The sequence below is a fragment of the Desmodus rotundus genome, chromosome 6, assembly GCF_022682495.2.
Source record: "Desmodus rotundus isolate HL8 chromosome 6, HLdesRot8A.1, whole genome shotgun sequence".
NCBI classification, from domain to species: Eukaryota; Metazoa; Chordata; class Mammalia; order Chiroptera; family Phyllostomidae; genus Desmodus; species Desmodus rotundus.
Window position 1 is genome coordinate 104,203,201 of NC_071392.1, and position 17,702 is coordinate 104,220,902.

At 56.2% G+C, this 17,702-nt stretch overlaps 1 protein-coding gene across 1 annotated transcript in view; it reads left to right on the top strand.

The window, feature by feature from the left end:
- The first annotated feature begins 334 nt into the window (after nucleotides 1-334).
- CDH22 (cadherin 22) overlaps nucleotides 335-17,702 on the top strand; it is a 121,598-nt gene continuing 104,230 nt past the window's right edge. Inside the window, exon 1 of the mRNA XM_053926612.1 lies at nucleotides 335-598. The gene's annotated coding sequence lies outside the window, so the exon portion shown is untranslated. The remainder of the gene's footprint in view (nucleotides 599-17,702) is intronic.

The window sequence follows — 17,702 nt, forward strand, 5'->3', positions numbered from 1 at the left end:
GTCGTGTCTCAAACTAGGGTCTCCTGGGAAGCTGCCAAGCGGGAGGGAGATGGTTCCCCCTCCTGGGGGCGCTCACTTTGCGCGGGTCTGGGGTTGCAGGAAGGAGGGGCACCGCCCCCCGAGGGTTTCCTGGGACTGGGCGGCTAGTGGGATGGAGAGACTAGCCCCTCCCGGAGGGGGAGGGGCAAGACCCGGAGAGCAGGGGGCCGGGGCTGCCCTGCTGTGGGGTCCCGGCCGGGGGCCGCCTGCGGCTCGTCTCTGCGCGGTGCTTCTGCCTGGCGGGCGCTGCATTCTCCGAGTCTCCACCAGAGGCTGCGGGAGGAAGGAAGGGATCCGTCCCTTGCACACTTCCCCCCTAGTCAGATACGCACCCTCCCTCGCTCCCGCTCGCTCACTCCCTCGCTCTCTCTCGCGCTCTCTCGCTCACACACACGCGCGCACTCGCCGCCGCGGCTCCCCCTCTCGCGCCCGCTCTCCCTCCGGCTCCTCCGGGCGGCCGCCGGGCTCCGGACTCGCCCGCCCGCCGGCGCCGGGTCTCCCGCTCCACGCAGCGCCCCGAGGCGGCAGGACTGGGGGGAGCCCCGGGCCGCTCCCCGAGGTAAGAGCGCGGGGTGCCGCGGGAGGGGCAGCCGGATCGCTGCCGAGGGGAGGCTGCCCAGCCGGAGGGAGCCCCCTGGCCCGCAGGAGCGGCCCGGCAGGCAGCGCGGGGGGCGAGCCTCTGGCCGCAAGGGGAGCCGAGGTGCCCGCGCCCGGCCCCCGCGTGCCCCCTCCTCTCGGCTGGGCGGGCGGGGAGGGAGTTTCCCACGTCCAAACTTTCCCCGGCGCGGAGCCCAGCCGCCTCTCGGCCCGGAGCCCGCGGCCCCCACCAGCCCCCCAACCCCGCCTGCCGTGTGCCCGGGAGCCTCCGGGACCCCTGCGGGCCGAGAGGTTACAGTGTCTAACAGCATCGGGGGCCAAGCTTGCGCGCAGAAAGGGGCTAGGAAGGGGGCGCACAGCTTCGACACGGGGGCCGGGACCCTGGCGTTCCCGGCGCCCCTCACCCCGTGCTACTGGGGCTCGGCTACCGGGTCCCTCCCAGAGGCGGGGTCCGGGTCGGGAAATACCGCACGGCGTGAGCGTGTGCTTGCGGGTGTGTGTGTGTGTGTGTGTGTGAGGTTGTGCGGCGTCCGGGGGCACCCAGAGGCCGACTCCAGCCCGGCGACACGCACGGCTGCGGCCACCTTGGGGGGAAGAGGGGAGCTGGCCTACGAGGACCTCGCCGGCCCCACTAGCTCGACCCGCTGTCCCCGGGCCGTCGAGCCGGCTGGTTGACGGGCAGTGAGCGAGGGGCCGCCCTGCCCTCTTCCCCAGGACCTGGCTCCGGGAACACTGCTCCTCCACAGGAGGACAGGGCCCGACGGCTTCACGTCCAAAGGGAGCGCCACTTGGAACCAGCCGGGGCTGGGGCACTGAATGGGGTAGGCACGGATTGTGTGGATGCGCCGAACGCTGGGCGGCGCGCGGTGGGCGCAGTCGGGACCTGTCTCACCGGCGCCTGCGGACCTGACCTCCCCTCTCCCTCCGCTCTGGCTCTGTCAGGCCGCCCCCACCAGGGCTCGGCTGGAGACCACTAGGCGGGGTTGCAGGCGGGAGGAGCTCACCCGGAGTCCCTGGATATCTCCCCGAGCTGCAGGGGCACCCCCTGGTGGCGGGTAGAGGAGCCTCCGCTTAAAGCCGGCCGAAGGCTTCTGACCCTCGCGCTTCTGGGAACCCTCGCCCACTATTGGGGCATGACCAGGGTTTCTACAAGTCAACTCTGTTTTCCGTGGGTCTGGCTCCAGATGTCTCCGGGTCCCTGGGGTTGGCCAAGGTGCCCCCAGCACAGCCAGCTGCTCCTTGGACGGCTTGGGCTGTTGCCAGCTCTCTCTAGGCCCCTTCAGCTGGGGCGGCGGCTGGTTTCTGGATTTCAATCTTCTTTCCACACGAGTCGGCGCCACTACCCTATCTCAGCACCACCACTGCCTCCCTAACCAGCACACCTTCTATCCCTCATTAGCTTCCCCTGTATATGTCTGTCCCCCACTCTGTCACCCTTAACTACCCCTGACTACAGCCCTTTTTGGAATTTTGCCCCTATACCCAAAATGACGCCGTTTGGTCTTTGCCCACCTAGGACTATTTCCTCCCTTACCCATCTTCCATCCTGCCTGCTTCAGTCTGTCTCTGCCGCATTCGCCTCTCCCCTACCTACCTCTCTGCCCCAGCTACTTCTCCACTCCACCCCACCCCCGTTTCTCTGCCTTTCCCAGTGTCCAGGCTGCTCCTCTTCCATTCCTCCGGAAGGGAAGGCCCCTGTCGACATTTAAACACTGCTTCCTGGGGGTGTCTGCGTGCCCTTCGGGGACTACCCCTGCCAGCATCTCTGGGGCAGGTGGTTTACAAAGCCAGCCACATCTCTCTCAGCCAAGGGGCAGCTGCCCCTCCTGAGTGGCTCTCTCAGCTGGCTCCTGGAGATTAGGACCCCCTCCGCTATTCTGACCATGAGCATCTGAGCAGATACCTGGGCTGGGCTGATGCTGGGCAGGGGACCCAGGAGGACCGGTCACCTCCAGACTTAGCAAAGTTTGGAGCAGCCAGCTATTTACCACATGGGCTACAGGAGTCAGCCAATTAAATCTCCTCTCTCTGTTCCTTTCCCCCCGCTTTTTTCTTCCATCAGGAAGCTCCATTCGGAAATGCAGCCTCAGGTATTCCGAGAGAGAGAGAGTGATTCCTGTTTATATAACTCAGGCAGCAGCCGACACAGCTCAGTCTGGGAGGGAGTGGGAGCTGAGCATGGAGTCAGTGGCTTCTGGGGGAGAGGAGACCCTAAGGAGGAGGCTTGGGCCGGGGTCGGAGAGCTGGGGGCTTTCCCATCTGCCCCAGAGCTAATTCAGGGGGGACTAGCAGGGGAATCTACCCCTGCAGGCTGAGAGGAGACCCAGGCCTCAGGCCAGGCTCAGGGAGAGAAGTCTCTTGTCCCAGCATCCCCATCCAGGGTGGGCATACCCTTCTCCAGCCCCCTGAATTCCTCAGAGTGTCCTTAAGATGGAGCTCTTGACTAGAGGCCTCTGCTTCCCGGAACTTTGCATTTTGATACACAGGCCTCTCTAGAGAAAGCCTAAATTCCCCCCCATCATCAGGAAAGGCGCTGACCTCAACTTTTTCCTCAGAACAACGGGCACAATGGGGCTTCATCTCCTCTGCCGCGGCAGAAGCAGGGACTAACAAGAAACAAGTGTGTGCATGCAGTGGCCTGAGCTCTGAGTGTCTGCCAGAGGGGACATTGTTTCTCATTGAGGATGAGGCGGAGTGCCTTCTGGGGAACAGTAGTACCGGCAGAGGGGCTGGAGGCAGGGCTGGTGCGCACAGTAGGGCAGGTGGCTGACTGTGCGAGGGAGCACTCGGTGCAGGAGGAGGGGAGGGGCTGAAACCTACCTTCAGCTCCACTCAATGAATCAGGTGCCCTAAAGGCAGACTACGTCCTCTGGGAGGAAGGGGCACGTGTTTCTAATTTGCCAAAAAAGGCTTCGTAGACTCACCAGCTAAGGGCCCGTGGGGCTACATGTTCCCAGGGGAGGATCTTCCTTTAATTCCCACAAAGGTGAAGGATCTGCACGCTCACTCCTTTGCCCAGTTCTCGTACAGTGGGGCACCCCTGTCTGCCTAGGTGAGGCTGGGTCTGAGCACAGGGGGTGCGGGGACCAGGAGGAAGACGCGTCCTCCCCGCCATTTCCGCTGGGCCCCCATCAGCAGGTCTCCTCCTGGGATGCCACTGGGGTTATTAGGCTGAGAACTTCCTGCTTGCTCCTCAGCCACCCACTCGCCACCAGCTCCCTCCTCTCTGTGTGTCTAAGACCAATAGCTGACCAGGAGCATGGGTGCTGGGGTCAGACCGGCCTGGGCTTGTGATTTGAAGGCTGTGTGACTCTAGGCAAGCTTCTGCACTACTTTCTCCTCTGTGAAACGGAGGGGGAAGGTAATACGTGCTTCACTGGTTGCTGTGCAGGTTGGGTGTGCATGAGTGTGTGCGGTGTTTGTGTAGCACAGTGCCTGGTACAGTGGACACTGCATGACTGAAGTGGTACGGTCATGGTCGTTATCCCTCCGTTTGTGTCCCTTGCATCCCATGGGGCTGAAGGCACTGCTCCTGTCTGGGTTTGCACATGACTTTAGCCCGCAGGAGGGTGACGTTGAGTCAGGGCCACCAGGACCTGTCTCTGACCTCAGGCTCCTTCAAGGGAATGCCCAGGGCCTGCATGCAGATGGGCAGCGGGAACATGTTCCAGATTCCCACAGGTTTGCTTCAGCCTAGCCTCTGCCTTTTGTCCCCTCCCGTCGGTCCGGCGATTCCCTGCTCTGGCTCAGACCTCACTGGCTTCGCCTAAAGCCTAGCAGCAGCCTCCTCCCCAGCGTCCCGGCCTCTGATCCCCTCCCCTCCGCAATCCCTGCTGCAGCCAGAGTGATCTTTCTCTAACGCAGGTGGGATCATGTCACTTGCTTGATTAAAACCCTTCCGTGGCTCCCCATCGCCTACTGAATTAAGTCCAGACTCCGCACCGTGACATTCAAGGTCCTTGTAATCCGTCTGCATCCTCCTTTATCTCCCACTGTGCCTCCAATCCCACAGTCTCGCATTCAGCCACACCTGCCTTCTACCTGCACACCCCGAAGAGTACCTATTCCTGGCACCCATGCCTCTGTCTGTGATCACCCTTCCATTTGTTACCCAGTTTAAAATGTAGCTTTACACATACATATTAAGGGTTTACTCTGTGCTAAGCATTGTGCTCAATGAGCAGACAGGATCTCAGCTGACAGGAGGCTGGTGGTCCCGGGAAGGAGACGATTGAACAATTGATAAGGTATGATAAGTCAGTGGCGGGGCAGACAGCAGAGGCTCCTGGGAAGGAGTGATGTTAAGCAGAAACCTGCAGTTTGAGTAGCAGCTATCTAGCAAAGGAAGCGGGGGTAGGAGGTTGAGAGCAGCGAAAGGGGGCTCCAGGCCAAGGGGTGTGGGGTACCAAGGCCCGAAGGTGAGGGGGGATATTGGAGCAATTCCAAGTGGGGCACATGGAGCCTGGGGTGTGGCTGTGGGAGTTACAGGAAACCAGGCCAGTGAGGTGGGCGGATGCCGGTTCTAGGGGTCTTGAAGGCTACTACTGGGAGGAGCTTGGACTTGGTTCTGAGAGCAGCAGGAACCAGCGGAGGGGTTTTGGCAGGGGAGGGGCATAGTGCAACTTGCTCTTAGAGCTTTATTCTGCTGCTGGGTGGAGAATGGGTTGGTGGGGAAGCCGGGGTTCAGCTCTGCGGGTGGCCAAGAGGAGGACTTGTAAGGATTGGAATAGAGTGGGAGAGTGGGGAGATTCTGTGGGTGGGGGGGCTGGGGGAGGTCTCTGTTTCTGACTGGGGAGGCTGTGTGGGTTGTGTGAGGAGCAGGGCTTTCAAAGAGAGGTGGGGACCAGCTGCAGACGGGGCGCGTGTGAGATGCCCTTTGGACAGTTGGGCAGCGGTGGCTGCGCCCACCCCAAGTCCTAGGAGAGAAGGAGATCTTTGAAGCTACAGGATGGATGAGATCACCCAGGGTAAGTCTATAGAATGAAAAGAACCTTGAGGGACCAGTGAATTTCAAGGACAGGTGCATCCCGGGAAGCTTCCCTGCCCTGTTTGGGCACATGTCATTCACATCTCCATTCAGCCTCGTAGTAATTAGTTTAGGTTTTTGGGTGTTGGTTTTTTTTTTTTTTTTTTCCCTGCCTGCTTGTCTTATCCACTAGATCCACAATTCTCAACCAGGGGCAATTTTGCCCTGTAGGTGACATCTGGCAATGTCTAGAGACATTTTTGGTTGTCACAGCTGGGAAGGAGACTGCTACTGGCATCGAGCGGGTAGAGCCAGGGCTGCTGTTAAGCTTACAAGGTGCAGGAGAGCCGCCAAACGAGGAATCCTGCAGCCCAGATGCTGGTAGTGTGCAGGCTGAGAAACCCAGCCCCGGCTGAGAAGACCCTGAAGGCAGGCCCTGGGTTCGTTGTTTCATTTTCTTCATTTTGGCCTCCCCAGTGACTAGCACCAGCCTGTGGCACAAGGCAAGCGCTCACTGCGTTACCTGTGCGCTGGAGGAGCAGGTCTTGGGCCACGTGGCACTGAAGCCTGTGATACTTAATGCTCAGCCCTCCCGGGGGTGCCCGGCGCCTCCCCAGCAGGCTAGACCAGCCTAATAGCCAGGATGGGCCGATGGGGAGAGGGCTGGGCTGATGGGGAAAACCTGCTGAAAAGCTGCCAGACACCCCGGAGGCTGAGGATGTGTTGCCATGTACGGTTCACCTGCCTCCTTTTTTCCTTGTCTTGGTAACTTCTGTCACTTCTTTATCACCCAAGTAAATATGTTATATTTTACAATAGGCAAGTTACAGATACACAAAATGAGGAATGTGACAACCTACTGATGAAGAGCGTGGGCTCAGGAGTCGGGGAGAGGCCAAGTTGAAGTCCTGCCTCTGCTGCTCACCAGGCCAGCGAGCCTCTGTTCTCTCACCTGTGGAATGGTTTTGATGAATGTACCTTGTAGGATTGTGGGAAAGGGCGGATGAGGCCATAGAGACAAAGGGCTCCGCGTGGAACTGGGCTCGTAGGACACGTTCTGTCCAGAGTGACTCCATGTGTGCATGTGTGTGTAAATTTATAAGCATGCATATACATGTATGTGTCTTCTTCTATATGGGAGCATTTTTCATTAGCCCTAATCCGCCCCCCACACTTGGCTACCATTTCGGTACATGTCCTTCTTGACACAGACAGGTTTTTAAAAACTAGAAATGGCATCTTGCTTTATATACATATGCCTTTGTAACATGCTTTTTTACTCAATAATATATTGTGAATGCCTTGCCATTTCAACAAATACACATCTACATCATCATTTTTTAAGAGCGGCATGGTTCTCCATTGTGTGGCTGGACCATAATTTATTTAACCAGCCCCCACTGTTGGACATTTGGGACGTTTCCAGCCCGCTGCGATCACAAACAATTCTGCAATGAACACCCTTGTATACACATCTCCACGCTCTTGTCCGATGATTTCCTCGGGGACCACTTGGACATTTTTTGGCAGGAGGCATGTGACCCTGACTGGATTCCTCAGGTAGAAGCCCTTGGGCCCAGTGAGGAGGAGACTGGGGGGCCCTGGAGAAAGGAGAGGATGCTGGATGCAGAGACTCGTTTTGGCTCCTGGAAAGCAGGTTCTGATGTTAAGACTGGATTTCTCTGTCATTGAAACAGGGGCAGGCCCCACTCTGTCTCTCTGGTGTCACTGTGGTGCTTGCAAAGTAGGGGACCGGGGATGGGAACTCTGTGTGTGTCACGGGCAGAGTGACGGACACCAGACAGGCGGGGACACAAGGTGGAGGGGCCCGGGCAGACTGATGGATGGGTAATTGAAGCAGACGGATCCAGGTCAGTGGGCAGACAAGATGATGGGCAGTGATGAGCCCGACAGACTCGGGTAACCAGACAGACATAGGACTGGGCCTCACAGTGGGGCCCACAGGAACCAGAGGCTGAAATTGCAAATTCACAGGCAACAGGGATCTCTTAGGAGGTACAGCCAGGCCCCGAGGCCAAGAGGCTCTGAGCTTCTGTCTTCTATCATCCAAGCAGCTGCGTTGAGGATTATGCATTTTAGAGTTGAAAGGGCCTTTGGGGGTGGATGGGCCCAACTATCAATAGCTATATTTATACAGATAGATAAATAGATGAGGAGCTGAGGCCCAGGGGACGAAGGGAAGGAGTCTAGGACCCTACAGTGTCTCAGCCACAGATGGAGTCCTTTGCTCCTAGTTTGGTGTCTTTTCATTTCCACTTTTTTCACATGAGCCTCTCACCTGGTGGCAGGGGAGGGGACGGGGTTAGGAGATTACAGCAGGGGCAGGGGAGGGGGACTGGCCCTCGGAGGAGGCTTGTCATGAATTCCTCTGTCCACCTCCCTCCCACGATTCTATTTATATCTCACTGCTGTGTACTGTTGAGAGCACAGGCCCAGGAGCAAAATGACCCGGTGCCCATCCTGGCTCTGCCCTTACTTGGGGAGGGACCTTAGGTGAGTTGCTAAACCCCATGCCTCAGTTCCCTCCTCTGCACCCATCTCATAGGTTTATTAAAAGGGCGAAGTGAATTAATAGAAGAAAAGCACTTAGAACAGTACCTGGCCCATAGTAACACTCGTGTTAGCTACCGAGATTATACTATGTTGCCCTTATTTTTCCTTTGAATTCCACACGTGTGTGCATGCACGTGCATGCTCACTCGCACCTGCGTAGCAAGCTGTCCCTTTGAAGGCTAAGATTGTGTCTTTCTCATCCTGTCTCCTCCCTCTCCCACCATCAGGGCCCTCTAGCCAGTTGAGCACATAGTAGGTGCTCAATAAGTGCGTCTTGATGAAGTGGCTTGCTTGATTATATCTGGTTGAGGGGATTAGGGCAAGTTTCACTGAGGAGGTGGCATTTGAGTTGTGTGTTGATGTCTAAGATGGCATCGTTGTGGCTGGAGGCGACAGAGAAGGCATTCCAGGGGGTAGGGACAGCATGAGCAAAAGCAAGGAAGCTTGGTGAATGTCTGGGGTGACAGCCAGTTGCCTGGTTTGACCCAGCACAGGGGACATAAAGGGAGGGAATGAGAGAGGCCCAGAAAGGGGAAGGTCAGCTGGATCCAGAAGTATGAAACTCCAGGTTGAGGAGTGAAGGCAATAGGGAGCTATTGAAGGTTGCTGACTGGAGCAGAGCTTTAGGAAGATCATGCTGCTGGTATTGTTTTAGGATTGACTGGAAGGAAAGAGAAAGGAAGCAGGGAGAAGAGCAGCTGAAACCTTCCAGGAGATAAGTGGGGTTGGAGCTTGAATGAGGGGCCAGAGGGAAAAGGCACCAAGGAAATAGGACCAAGAGGACTCCGAGCTTACTGGTCGTGGGAAAAGAGGATGAGGGAAAAAGGAACTATGCCCAGGTCTCAAGCCTGGCTGGCTGGGACAACTCGGGTGTCACTAACCAAGTTAGGGGACTCTAAACTTGGGAGATATGGGGAAGAGTTGAGATGCTAGTTGAGATTATTCATCCATGCAACATCCTGTCTAAGCCATCCATCCCTCCATCCCTCCATCCCTCCATCCCTCCATCTACATACATTTGCCCATCCATTATCCATCTATCCATCTAACCACCTATTCGTCCATCGTCCAATCCATCCTCCTCCTCATCACCCACCTCCATACAAACATACAGCTGCCACAGTCCGCCTCCCTCCCCACCTCCATCCCTCCATCCACCCACCTGTCATCTACCACCATGTACTTCCGCCTTTCTTTTTTGTCCTCTTGCTGCGCATCTATCCACTCTCCTTCATGCACCAATCCGCCAACTTAATATCCATCCAAGATACGTTTCTTGCGAGCCTGCAATGTGCCTGGTTCTGGTGAAATCCTGCTGCAATCATTTGGAGATGCCTGACAATAAACAAAGTCATTCAAAAAGCCAATGGAAGGGACCAGAATTATTCCACCTAGAAGAGAGCATTCGAGAGGAGACTTTCCGTCTCTAAGGCTATGATGGAAGCCCTATGGAAGGTGGCCTGCAGATCCGCCTCATTCTCTTCCCAGGATGCAACAGAGGACATTGGCTGCACTTGCAGCTGGAGGGATTGAGATTAGCGTGGAAGGAGAACCGCCTGCCTTACTGATCATCTCTGGTGTCTGAAGTACCCACACGATCATGTGTTCGGCTGTAGCGGGACACAAAATCTATAGGGGTGGCTTAGAGGGAGTGGGCGCAGGCTGGGGCATTTGTGGAGCAGTTAGTGGAGGACTCGGGGCTCAGCCTTGAAGAACTGTGGGTGTGGGTGAGTGGAGGAGCAGACGACCAAGGTGAGGGGACCTCGCGTGGAAAAAGGACCGTGTCAGCCAAAGAGACAAACCTGTGGCTAGACTGTGCCAGGCCTAAATAGGGCACACAGCTGATGGGTTGGGAAGAAAGAGCTGCGCTTAATTCTCAAAACAACCCCTAGAAGGAGGGCCGTTCCTTTCTCCTCACTCAGCCCCTACACCTGCACAAGCCAGCATTTCTCTCGGAGCCCGGACCCCTGCAGAGCTTCTGCCCTCTCCATTTCGCCTTGGTCTCCCTCTGAGCCCATGTTCTCTCCTCTGCGGCCCTCCAGACCCCCTTCCTCATCACAAGCCTCAGGCCCCTGCCCAAGCCCCTGGCCGTGGTGTCCACTCTGTCATAGAGCCGCACCTCTTCTCGGGGCTCGTCCCTTGTTTGTGGTGGTCCTTTCCTCCCACAGCAGGGAGCCTCCATTCCCCAGACTCCCCAGAGAGCTCTCACTCCCCTTTACAAGGGCCCTAGCCCCTGCAGAACCCCTACACCTCCAAAGCCCCACGTTGTCCTCCTGAGCAGCCGCCCCGCCTGGGGACCCCTCAGAGCGCACTGTCCTTCCAGAGTCCCGTCCATAACAGAACGCTGTGTGCTCTCTGCTCCCTCTTCTCCTTGCTGAGCCCTTCCCCCTCACGGAGCTCTCCCCCTACCTGGAGTGCTGCTCAGAGCCCTCATTCCACCCCCACCCCAAGGGCCACCCCTCGATGTCCCTCAGAGGCCATCAGCCAGCAGGTAGTGGCTCCAGCTCTAAAGCCATTGTGGGGTCTCTACCTAAGGCCTGCTCTCTACCTGGGAGGCTTTGGGGATGGGCAGACTCACAGGGCTGGACTTGGGGGTGGGGACCAGCAGATTTGGCAGCTCAGCCCCGCTGGTGGGTTGGGAAGAGCTGGAGACTCGCTGCTTCTGGGTTAGGAAAACAATCACAAATTAGAGAAAATGCTTTGGGAAATTGCTCCGCTGCAGGAGAGGGAGGCCGTCTCGGGAGGGAGGGAAAAAGGCTCCTAAGCCAGCAATGGCTCCCCACGGCCTCACCCATCCACTCCAAACCATCTGCTTGGCATTCGAGGCCCCATCATTTGCCATGGTCACCCGCTGAGCCCCGACACACACCTGCTGCAGCTAAGCCATTGCTCCCAGTCCCTTTCCGACCTATGAACTTGGGCTCACCTGGCCTGAGCTCCTCCATCCATTCAGCCTGAGAGCCCCCTTTCAGCCTTTCAGGAGCTATTGTTACCAGTCTCACCTACTAATGGCAGACAGAGACAGACAGATCTGGGCTCCAGCCCGTGTCCAATACATCTTGGCTAGGTGGCCTTGGGCAGTCCCTTCGACTTACGGAGCCCAGCTCCCTCATCTGGGATGATGGAAGGGCCAGACCGCCATTGCTGAGTAGTTGCTGGGAGTGAATGAGGTCACAGGGACACAGTGTCCTGCTCGGAGGTACAAGGGCAACAAGGTGTCTGTCCCGGTTCACAGACAGATCGGAATGTTGGGCTGGGAGGGTCTATGAATGTCACTTGTCAGCAATGTCCCCTCCTGCCTGCTCTACACCTGTCTGTCCACATTCCCCTACTAAGACAACTCAAAAAGAGGGCACATGAGCATCAGGGCCAGTGCTTGAGAGGTTCCTGATGTCAGTAGATGCAGCAATAAAAGCTGGGTTTATATGAGTTTGCCGGCCATCAGGCCAGACCTTCTTCTGTTAGGAGGGGTTAGGGCAGTAGCCAGGAGCTCGGATTCTCCAGCCAGACTGCCTGGGTCCAGCCAGACTGCCTGGGTCCCAGCTCCCTACTCACCTGACCTCACACCCGTTGCTTAACTACCTCAGTTCTCCCATCTGTATAATGGGGATGATCATCACAGCACCTGCCTCACAGGGTTGGGGTGATGATTACATGGACCAATATTTGGGAAATGCTTTACAACAGTGGCTGGCAACTAGTAAACCCCATAAAAGGATTTGACAAATAAAATCCATGAGGGATTCGGGGACGCAGGAGTAGACAGCAGGGGAGCTCGAGCAAGAGAGAGAAGGGGCTTTCAGATCTGGGTTTTTTAGAGAGCTAGGGTGCAGCCAGCTGCCCGTCAAATTGGCCCCATTCTGAATAAGGAGAGCATGGGATGTTGTCAAAGAAAAAAAAATGTTTTTTTAGGAGGCTACTAGGGTGCCTCGTTTGGAAAGGGAGGGGCCCGGGGACACCGCGAACAGAGGCGGCCTCTGCAGAGAGCAGCAGGGACAGGGTTCCAGGGTTCTCAAGGGCTCCTCCAAGCCCTGCAGGTCCCGGCTGCCCTTCCTGCGCCTGGTGGAGGCTCCCGGCATTGATGGTTCTCTCCCTGTCAGTGAAAGGTGAGGCAGCTTGCTGTGTCCCCTTGATGAAAGGGGACCACAGCACTCTGTCACAGAGCAGAGGAGGTGTCTTGGAACGCCTTCCTCAACCTGCGCTGGAATCTGGAACTCGCCCTGTTCTTGAGTGTCTGCTCTGTGTCAGGTGTGTGCAAGGTGCCAGGAGGGTACAGTGGATCAGCCATGGTCCTTGCCATTGAGGAGTTTGGGAGAAACAGCCAATTCCTGGAGTCCCTCTTGTCTTTGGGCCCTGGTTTCCTCATTTGTCCTCTTCCTTTTGGCTGAGTGGTCCTTCCACCAGCCCTTCTCTTTCCCTTCTCTTCCCAAGGCTCCTCCCCAAGCAGAGGATGGGGAGGGGCCCCCATGGAGAAGAGAGACTTTATACAAACTGGGGGCACCACTGGAACTTCTGATTGGCTGGTCAGGCCCATTCTTTTCCCCGGTTGCCATAGCAGCCATTTCCTGGAGTTGTCAGTGATGAAACTCATAACATTGTTTTCAAATAATCCGTGTAATTGAAACAACAATTGAGCTGTTAACTCGTCTCTCACGTCCAGGCTAGGACACATCCCCCTCTCTGAATACCCATTGCAGGAAGCTCTGGACCCTCCCCATCTCCTCTCTGAGCTCAGCCCTAGCCCCTTCCTTGGGTTGGAGGGGGAAGAGGAGGTATCTTAATTATAGAATCCTAGAAACTCAGGCCTCCCCCCCCCCAACTGAACTAGAACTTAGAAACCCCCTCTTTTTGCCACCAGAGGCGCAGAGAAGGAAGGGACTCAGCCGGGGTCACACAGGGAGGAAGCAGCTGAACTAGGACATGCAGTTCTTTTTCTGCCAAAGTTGGAGTTGATGCGTCATCTTAAAGGGTCAATAAAAACCACAGAGCTGCCTCCTTTTAAGAATTTGATCTGGTGTGAATTCTTACCCACCCCACCCCCATTTTACAGACGAATAAACCGAGGCCCTGAGAATTTAAGCCTAATACATGTGTTTTTACAACTGCTCTGAAAATACCTGTTGAATGGGTGGATCTCAAACAGCGGAGACCACTTTTTTCTCTCCTCGCGCCCCCTTTTCTCCAGCCAGAAACTGAGACCTGGTTTCTTCGGGAGAACGTCCTAGAAGGGGGGGTGAGGGCAATTTGGGGGCGTGTGGCTTACAGGAAGAGGAAGAAGGGTTCCTGGAGGGGATTAGAGAGGGAGGGAATCCCAGAGTACTGGTCCCATCCTCCCCTAGCTGGGGGCGGAGGCTGCACCTTCAGAAGCATAATTGTGAATGGTGCAGACCCCCGCTCGGTCCTTCTCCTGAGAAGGACTTGAAAACAGAAGCAGCAAGGCCTCGCCTACAAGCATATGTCTCCGTGTGTGTGTGTGTGTGTGTGTGTGTGTGTGTGGAAATGCAGGTCTGCTCAGACAACTCCCTGGAGTGGCGGCTCCTGGGAGGATAAAAGCGGTCTTTCCGAAGTGTCTGGTGGCTGTCCAAAGTGCTCCATGGGTGCGCCGACTGTGTGGGTGGCTGGGGCAGCAGGCCCTCGTGGGGACTGGGAGTGGGAGTAGTCCTTTCAGTGTGAGACTCGGTGATAGCGAGCAGTTGGCTTCCTTCCCTGGACTCTAGAGTGTTGGAACCACTACGTGTCTACAGGTCTGGGCAATCACGTAACTCTCCCCGACCCATCATTCCTTCTTATTTATTCAACATTTATTGAGCACCTGCTCGCTGCTAGGCACTCCATGGGCCGTGAGGATGTGAGGATGAGGAAGACCTGGTCTCTATCTTCAAGGACTCTTTCAGGCTAGAGGGGAACACACACTCATTCACACACACACACACACACACGGACACCCCCAGTGGCCAGCAGTGTTCCAGAGGGCTGGAGGGCTGGAGGTACCAAGGGAGCACAGAGAGGGAGTGATCATGTCTGCCCACAGAAATAAGGCCTCCGGGAACAAATGGCTTGGGCTCAGTCCTGAAGGACGACTAGGAGTCCTCTAGGTGGATAATGGGGGAGAATAGCACTTGAGAGGGGGAGTGTAAGCAAAGACAGGGACGGGTTCATGGTTAGAGAACAGTGAGGGTCCTCGTGGCTGCCTTTGAGGAGCCCAGGTTCTGGAGAAGGGCAGTAACCTGCTCAAAATGCCGCCGTGGCTTGTGGCAGACACGGGACTGAAACCAAACAGAGCTAACTTTGTCATAAAATCAGAAATTTTTTGTTTTAATCAGAGAGATTTCTTTCCCATCCAAACTGCCCATTTTCAGACGGGAAGCCGAGAGTCAGAGAGGGTCAGTGCTGTGCCTGGGGCCCCAGGGGGAGGATGTCACAGAGCGGAATTGGAAACCTGGTCGGCCTGATATCAAAGCCTAAACTGTCTTCGTGGCACCAAAGCTGGGACCAGGGTGACCCGGAGAGCAGAGGGCTCAGACAAGGACAGGCTGCCCCAGTGGGACCTGTACGTGAGGTGGGACAGGCAGCCTGGGCCAGCTTCCTGTCACTCTGTTGGCACTCGATGCTGGCACCGGAGGGGCACAGCTCCAGCAGGGAAGCTCGGCAGCAGGATCTGCCTCTTGGCTGGAGTGGCCCTGGGTCCCGCTCGCAGTCCTGTCCCTCCTTCTCCGAGCGACCTTGGGCAGGACACACCGCTCTCCGGCCTTTGTTTCCACGATCGTCGGAATCGTAGGAGGATCTTCCTTGCCTACCATCTGGGGCAGTTGTTCTCAGTGGTTTGGGGGGCGTGGTATGATTTGGACCCCCAGGGGACATTTGACAGTGTCCTGACACAGTTTGGGTTGTCACAACTGGGGGACAGGTATGCTCCCGGCATTGAGTGGGGAGAGGCCAGGGATGCTGCTGAACATTCTGCACCGTACAGGACAGCCGCCCACATAGCGTTACCCAGTCCCAAGTGTCAGCAGTGCTGAGGATGAGAAGCCTGGCAGCCTGCGCCTTGTTTGTGAACATCAAATGAAGGCTGTGCAGCCGGGCAGCCCCCCGAAACTTGACCTAGAGAAGCAGAGTGGCCTTGATGGCAGGCAGACCTGGCTGTGTTGAGAGGTACTGCACCTCTTGGGGCCTCGGTCACTTCATCCCTGGAACAGGGCAATAATAATAACACCCATCTCAGGAGACCTTGAGGGGAGGTGGTGTGGTGTCACATATGCAGCTGGAGAATGGGACAGCAGCACGGGAAATCCGGGGGACCTCCACTGGGAGCCCCCCTGCTGCAAACGCAAGTTCTGAGCCTTTAAGCGCGAACTCCAGAGCCAGCTTCGCAACTCAGACTTACGGAATCTTAGACAACGCACTTAACCTCAATGTGCCTCAAGTTCTCGTGTGTATTACACATAGTACCGACCACCTAGGCTGGGTGGGAAGGTGTAAAAGGAGTTAACTGGAGTGGCCCCGCGTAAGTGCTATGCAAATGTTAGCTACTACTACCACTGCCGTTGTTATTGTGAGGATGATGATGAGGATAAGGATGATTTTGTCTTGAACAGGGCACTTGCACAGCTACAGAGGGTGCTTCAGACCCTGGCCTCTCCAATGCCCTCTCTCTATAGCCCTCTGCCTCTCCCTCCTCCCAACCCTCATGCATTCCAACTCCACCCTCCCCTTCCCCTCTCCCACTGAGTTTGCCCGAGCTGGAGAGAACACCTCACTCTGTAACTCAGGCCCCTCACCCCAGCTCTCAGCCGCAAACACTCATATCCTGAACCCTGGCCCACCTGGATTAGCCCTTAGCCCACCCCTCGGAGAGCAGGTAAATTCTTTAGCTCGGGGTTGCTCAGCCTCAGCACCGTTGACATTTGGGCCCGCGTGATTCTTTGCCGAGGAGGGTCCTTCTGTGCATTGCAGGATGTTTACCAGCCTCTGGCTTCTATCCCAAGTGCCCCCCTCCTCCAGTTGCACCACCCCAAAATGTGTCCAGACATTGCCAAGTGACCCCTGGGGGCAAAATTGCTCCTGGTGGAGAAGCACTGTTCTAGAACTTTGCGATACAAGGTGAGGTTCTGCCGCATGGTGTCCTGGAAGAGGAGTTTCTAAAACCTAACAGATACCCTCAGGTTGGGCCCCCTGATGCCACCCTCCACTTCACTCCATTTTCTTACCAGAATTCCAGCCCTCTGACCCATTCTCCAAACCAGTTGGCCGCAAGCCTCGGACCTAACTCCCAAACTCTCAGCCCTAACCCGAAACCCTGAAAATTACCCTTCAATCCCAAATGTCGTTCTCTTCCCCAAGCCTTACTTCAAGTCCTGACCCCAACCCCTAGACTTGTTTCAAAGCTTCAGATTCCTTAACCTCAAACAGAATTCTAAATCCATGGATTAGCCCCAAAGGAAACCTACACTTCCAGATCCTCCCAGCACCAGCTCCTAATCTCCATCCCTGTCCCTTCTGGTCTCTGGAGATTCCTTGGTTCGGGTTTTCTGCCTCTTCCCTTCCAAGGTAGCTCCAGGTCCCCCAGGGGCGGGGGGGGGGCGGTGCAGGAGGGGCCTCCTGGAGGCCACTGGGCCTGTCTCATCACTCCTCCCTCATACCACCGCAGGCAACCCATCTGGAAATCCCATCATTTTTTCATTTGTTTATTCAAACATTGAATGGGCACCCACTCTGTGCGGGTTCTGTTTTGGGCACCAGAAAAGCAATAGAGAATCAGACCCAGTTGCTGCCTACAGCCTAGTAGACTGTAGGAAGGGGAGACAGAGAAATAGACTAGTAGACAGATGCTTAAAAACAATGATTTCAGAGTCACTGAGAAATGGCCACTGAGCACCTGTTCTATGCCGAGCGCTGTTCCAACTGCTGATGGGACAGTGCCGAACACAAAAGACAAGCTCCAGCACACAGAGCTTCCACCAAAGGGTAAGGAGGCGATGATAAGTAAGTACGCGTATGACGTACCAGACAGTGATGAGTTCTTTGGGGGGAGGGCTGATGGGTAGGAAGGACCTGGCAGATGGAGGAGCTGTTTTAGCTCAGGTTGTCAAGGAGGGCCCCCCTGGGCTCAGCCACTTGAGCCGACCTCCGAAGGAAGGGAGAGGGGGAGCCAGGCAGACACCAGGGGCAAGAGGGCGAGCAAATGCAAAGGCCCTGCGGTGGGACCATGCCTGTTATATTTAGAGAACAGCCAGCAGCTCAGTGTGGCTGGAAAGAGAGGGGCGGGAGGAAGGGTAGGAAGAGGTCAGAGAGGTAACGAGAGGCCAGATCACGCTGGGTCTTGTGAGCCATTTTACTCTGAGTAAGACAAGAAGAGCTGGAAGAATTTTGTGAGGAAGCGTGTTATGATCTGATTTATGTTTTAACACCATAAGTGAGAACGTTCTGCAAGGGGCAAAGGCAGAAGCAGGGAGACCAGTGAGGAGGCTGCTGCAAGCCCCAGGTGAGAGATGATGCTGGCTCAGACCAGGCTGTTAACAATGAAGGT